The 5781-nt window shown below is 29.4% G+C and overlaps 1 protein-coding gene across 9 annotated transcripts in view; it reads left to right on the forward strand.

Moving 5' to 3' along the window:
• Positions 1-577: 577 nt before the first annotated feature.
• The window catches only part of LOC106472611 (dmX-like protein 2), a 159902-nt gene continuing 154698 nt past the window's right edge, over positions 578-5781 (forward strand). For 8 of the 9 annotated variants that reach the window (XM_022402034.1, XM_022402049.1, XM_022402060.1 and 5 more), the window contains exon 1: positions 578-677. The gene's annotated coding sequence lies outside the window, so the exon portion shown is untranslated. The remainder of the gene's footprint in view (positions 678-5781) is intronic. The other variant, XM_022402031.1, reaches the window with a different exon arrangement.

Here is a 5781-nt window from a genome sequence, read left to right on the forward strand (position 1 = left end):
TTGTTTTTTGCATGTTTTATGGACGTTTTTGCATTTTTACACTTGCATATAAGGGAAGCAGCTTTCCATGTTCTACGATAACCTTTCATTAATCGTGAATTTACATAACTTCTGTCCAGGAGACGGGTACTCCAGCTAGTAATAAATACAACTTTTAGGTCTGAGTTTAAGTATTGAAATTCGTTTTATATGCAAGAGAGAAAAGAATAAAAATTAATAATGGTTTTTTCGTAGCATGACGTGAGATAACTTCCGTCGTTGTACCAGTATTCAAGCTATTATTACAATACGACCAAGCAGAAATACAAAATATATATAATATGGATTAATCATAGCCTATCAATAAAGATGACATAAAATTTGAAAAATGTACGTTGTAAAATGTTACAGTATATGTATAACATTTTCATCAGATAAGTTTTGCCCCACAGCCCTGATTTCTTTGTTTTCTTTTAAATCTTGATCACTAGAGTACGCTGTAACACACAAGCAAAATATCCACACGAGGGGGCGTTTTTACGTATATCCTATCATTATCAGTATTCTACCGATGCTATATTATTAACAGATCGTTGTAATTATTAATTATTTGGACTGAAGTTAAATGATGTAAAAAGTTTTGTTACGTTATTAGTTTTTTTTTTATAAAACTAGGCTTGAAGAGAAATCACGAAGAGGTAATATCAGACTTCTTACACATATTTTTTAGTAATTGTACAGTAATCAATATAACTTGTAAAATGTAAGGATTTATTAATTTAGTTGTAATTTTAAAGAAACTTTATTATACTCTAGTACTATAACACTAACAGTAGAGTTATAACCCAGTCACTTTCGAAAGATTGACTTTTCTTCATCAGGTGTAAATATTTAATTGTACCTACATCATTTTGTAAGTTATATTTTTAACTAAGCAATGTTGTAAATTAGTGTGCTCTAAATTGTCTAACGTCTTATTTACAACAAGATTGCCAAGTTAGTGTAAGTTGTAACTTAGTTTTTCATACGGAGTTAGCTTAATTGTTATTAATAATAATTAGTTACACTGACAGTGGTTATATTTTTAATGTCGAAAAGTCAGGAGTTGGAGGTGTGAGTGGTATGATGTTACTAGGAATACTGTTAAGTTTGTGAAGTAAAGTTATGTAAATACAAAGTCTTAAAGCATAATACTAAATAGGCCTGTTTTTAGTAACACTATCTAGCTTCATTTAAATATATATTATTTATAATTATATTGTGTATTGTAAAGCTAATAATACTGCTAACAGAATAATTTACCTACTAATATAGTGTAGTAAGTACAAAATTTTAATAATACTAGCTTTACAGACTTTGTAAATCAAATTAACATATAATCTAAGGACAACAACTTTGAGCAAGGGGCTATTGGTCCACCCATGCTGCCCCATCCACTTAGTTTACAAATAAACAACAACAAAAAAAACAAACTTAAAACCTTCCCTTATCATTGAAATACTTATAAAGCCTTCCATTAAACCCCCTTGCAGTTTCAAAAGAAGTTTTTAGCTCATTTTTTGGAACTAGCCCAAATATTGGGCTTTAGCCAGTTGAGTAACAAATCAGATGAAAGCTTAACCAGAGTAAGTAATACAAATAAGCAACAACAACAACAAAAAAACAACTTAAAACCTTCCCTTATCATTGAAATACTTATAAAGCCTTCCATTAAGCCCCCTTGCAGTTTAAAAAAAATTTGTTTAGATCATTTTTTGGAACTAGCCCAAATATTGGGCTTTAGCCGATCGAGTAACAAATCAGTTGAAAACTTAACCAGAGACTAATCATAGCAAAAGTTTAGTTAATTTGGGGTATGTTATATTTTGCTTGAATAATTAGTATTTCAAGACTATTACTCTTAATGTGACATATAATAAATATTTTGAAATGTTCTGAAGGAAATTGATAATTTTATCATGGAGTAGTAAGCTGTGAGGGTTGCTTCAGTTTTTTCTTCTGTCACTGCTGTGATAACTGAACTGAAACAGAATGCATTACATAAAGGAACATGCGCTTTGATAAGAATTGCTTGTATTCTGCAATTTCTGGCAAGTACAATTATGAAAACTAATGGAAATAAACTGGTTAGTATGATAATTTAATGAAAAAACTGTTGTAAATTCATATATACATTAATAAAAAAAAAAAGAGATGCAAATGTGCATATTTGTAATTTGTGATCTATAACTTCTTAAAAAGCAGTTAGAATGAAGAAGTAGGTGAAAAATAATTTATAAATATAGTAATACAGCTACTTATGAATTGGCTAAGTAGTAGTAGTATTAGTTGCAAACACTGAAAGCTGGCTTGTTGATTGTCATATATCTGCTATAATGAAGTTGATATGTTGACATTAGAATGGTTCAAATGTTAATTTCATTGAATAATCATTTTAGAAGAAATTATCATTAGTTTAATAAATATATATGTAAGTAGTAAAATTATAAAATAAACAGTACAACAAGCCAGTGGGTCCTATGTTCATTTGGAAAGAATGCTTCGTGAGTGGCAAATGATATACTTATTTGAAATTGAAATAAAAATCTGAAACTTAGATTAAAACATTTATAACTCATTATTAAAGTAGAATATTAATATATGTATCAGAATACGATTACACAAACATAAAACACTTTTTGCATACTTGCTTTAATTTTCATTTAAATGTTTGAGACTAAGTGCAATGTGTACAAAAGATTTCATACAGATATAATTCAACATATTGAAATTAGAAAATACTGGCATTATTGCTTACAGATTTAAAACTGGACAGCTGTCTTACATGCATGCACTATAACTAAACTGACATGGTGACATGATTAGAATGGAGTTGACATTTTTGGAGTACTGAAGATCCATTATATCAGCCAAAACTACTAATAATGTATTGAACATAATAAAAAAAACCAGTGCTAATAAACATGTAAATAAACTGATAATTACTGGGTCTCCCATTATCAGTAGGAAATTATGGGTTTTTAAGTAAAAGAAAACCAAGCTGGAATTTGATTTGAACACAAAATTATATAAAATATCTATTTCTGAGCATACATTTATAAAAATATGCAACAGAAATCAAGTAATATATAAGGACTATGCTGGATTCAAAGTTTAGGGAGAAGTGATTTCTCCATATACTACAACACTGAGTGAAGTTTGGAAGGACAGGGAGAAGTGGGAGAGATGATGTAAAACAGTGCAATGACGACTCATCAATCATAGATCTATTTGAATTAATAAAATAAATTTAGATATAAATTAATCTTCAGTTGTGTTATATCTTTGTGTTACAACTAATTGAATCAATATTTACTTTTTTTTTTCAAAGCAGTCATTTCAAATAGCATGTAACAGGATAAATAAAACCATGGACTAGTGTCTATATAAAAGGACACAAAACAAGCACTACACCAAATCATACATTACCTCTGTAAAAAAATAATTTTTTATATTAATATGACATCAATACCAAATTAAGAAAGTAGCGATCATGCCAAACTTTTTTGCACATTACAATAATTTACTTACCAAATTTTAGTAACATAAAGTTAATCCTTTGATTTGAAAAAACTTTGTACATGTTTAAGATATATATCCCAGAAATTGTTTATGTACATGATGCATGTCAGACAATGTTTGCCATCTTGGAAGGAGTGTGATAACCATGGGTGAATGTGTTGTCAACCTTTTTAAGGTGACTAACAAAGCTGCACCATTTGCCCACAGAATCAAGACAGACAAAACAGCACTATTTGCCCTCACAATCTTGGATGTACCAAGAAATGAAGACTGAGTCAAGTTTTTATACACTTCCCTTTTACTAAATTTGAGTTTTTGTTGTCATCAGTATTTTTTTCTCATAGAACCTGGTTTTGGAAAATGACTCTGTAACCATAATTACAATGACATGTTTGATCTGATGATGAATTTTAGGGAAAGTATTTTATAGGTTTAATTTATGATTATCAAATTTTAAAGTACTCATCTCAGTTTTGTTAATTATCATTTGTTTTTTACACATACCTGCTTAATGTTTTATCATTCTTCTGTGATTGCTATTAGCTTGGCTGTTTTTTGATAATTTGCCTAACCTGTTGTTTAGTACAGTAGTTGTTTTTATTAATTGATTGTTTTCAAACATCAGTAATAACTTTTATAAGTAGTTATCCAAAGAAATGTTCACAAACGTGTACAGTTATAACATTATAACACACTATGGAGCTGTACCTTTCAATGTTTTATACAGATTAGGCAATTGAGCAAGAAGAAATAATTAAACAGAATATAAAATACAAATTAGAAATTCAGATATTACATATAGCTTAAAAATCCTTTCTGTATTGGATTTGATACATGATCAGCATTACAGAGTTATTAAAACTCGATACTTCCTAACAAACATCGGCTTGATTCAAATAAAACTATCAACATCAAAAATGACTGAAAATTAAACTTGTGTAGGACTCGTACATTGTTATAAGTTTACAGTGTAAGTTTTATTTGCTTTCCTGTGATAATAGGACAAAGTTTTGGCTGTGAAGGTTAAGAAGTCACCTCCTAGTGTTGTCTCACACTATATCAGTAATGATAATATGTTAGCAGAAATTACAGTAATAACTTCAGATGCTTTGCATGCTTAAAAATAAGTCACAGAAGGTCATTTATCCTACAAAAGTCACTTCTCCACCTGTAAATTTGCTATAAATAATCCATAAACTGCTAAGCTCCTACAATTTGAAAACCTGAATCAGTTCTTCTCAAATTACTCTATGCCGTGGCTGCAGCAGTGTTATGCACATGCATACAATGTGCACTGATGAATTTGTCTGGTAGACAAAGGTTCCTCTCAGAAACAAGATGTTATTTTTTATTAATTATACATGTATGAATTTGAATCAATTACAGACCTTAGCAAATACTGATGTCTACAAAAAAATTGGGATAATAATCTTAAAGTTTGTACAAAATGTATTTGATGTTAATACTCTATAGCTACTTGTGAAAAAAAAATTTTGAGATTTTTCTTGTTATATTCCTCCATTATATTTTGGGGAAAAGAAATAAGGCTGGATGGACATTTTATTTTATATTGGTTTCATATATTCAAAAACCTTAATTAAAACAAAACTTGTTTTATTTGATTTGAAGTGAGCTATATGCTTCACTTTAGAGCTTGGCAATTAACTCTGTTAATTGATATAATCATTTACCTATGAGCATCAATTATATGAATGTCATGTGAAATAATCATTTACTCAAAATTACGATAAATCAATTAATGTCCGAAATTAATCAATTAATTAAAATTAGTGTTTTCAGTTATTATTGCTTTTGATGATTCATACTATACAAGTCTTGTAAGCATAATCATTTAACAAGCCCAACAATTACCGTATTTGATGGCATATAGGACGCATGGGTATATAAGACGCATCCCCATTTCAACAGGTCAGATTCAGGAAAAAAAAGTTTTTAGTGTATTTAAGCATATATTGGTGAAAGTAATCTAGCAGCACATTACACAAGCAGAAAACACTTGAACATAAACTAAAACACAGTAAGAAAATGGGGATACACTTTAATCATCTTCATAACCAGAAAATTCTTCATCTTCAAAACCAGAAAAATCTTCATCTTCGTCACTACTGCTGGAATCACTGACTTCAAATAACACGTTATCTTCTGTGCCATCAAGAGCATTGCTAATGCCACACTTCTTAAAAGACTTCACAATGATTTTAGGCTTAACGTCATCCCAAG

The sequence above is a fragment of the Limulus polyphemus genome, unplaced genomic scaffold (genome assembly GCF_000517525.1).
Source record: "Limulus polyphemus unplaced genomic scaffold, Limulus_polyphemus-2.1.2 Scaffold122, whole genome shotgun sequence".
Lineage (NCBI taxonomy): Eukaryota > Metazoa > Arthropoda > Merostomata > Xiphosura > Limulidae > Limulus > Limulus polyphemus.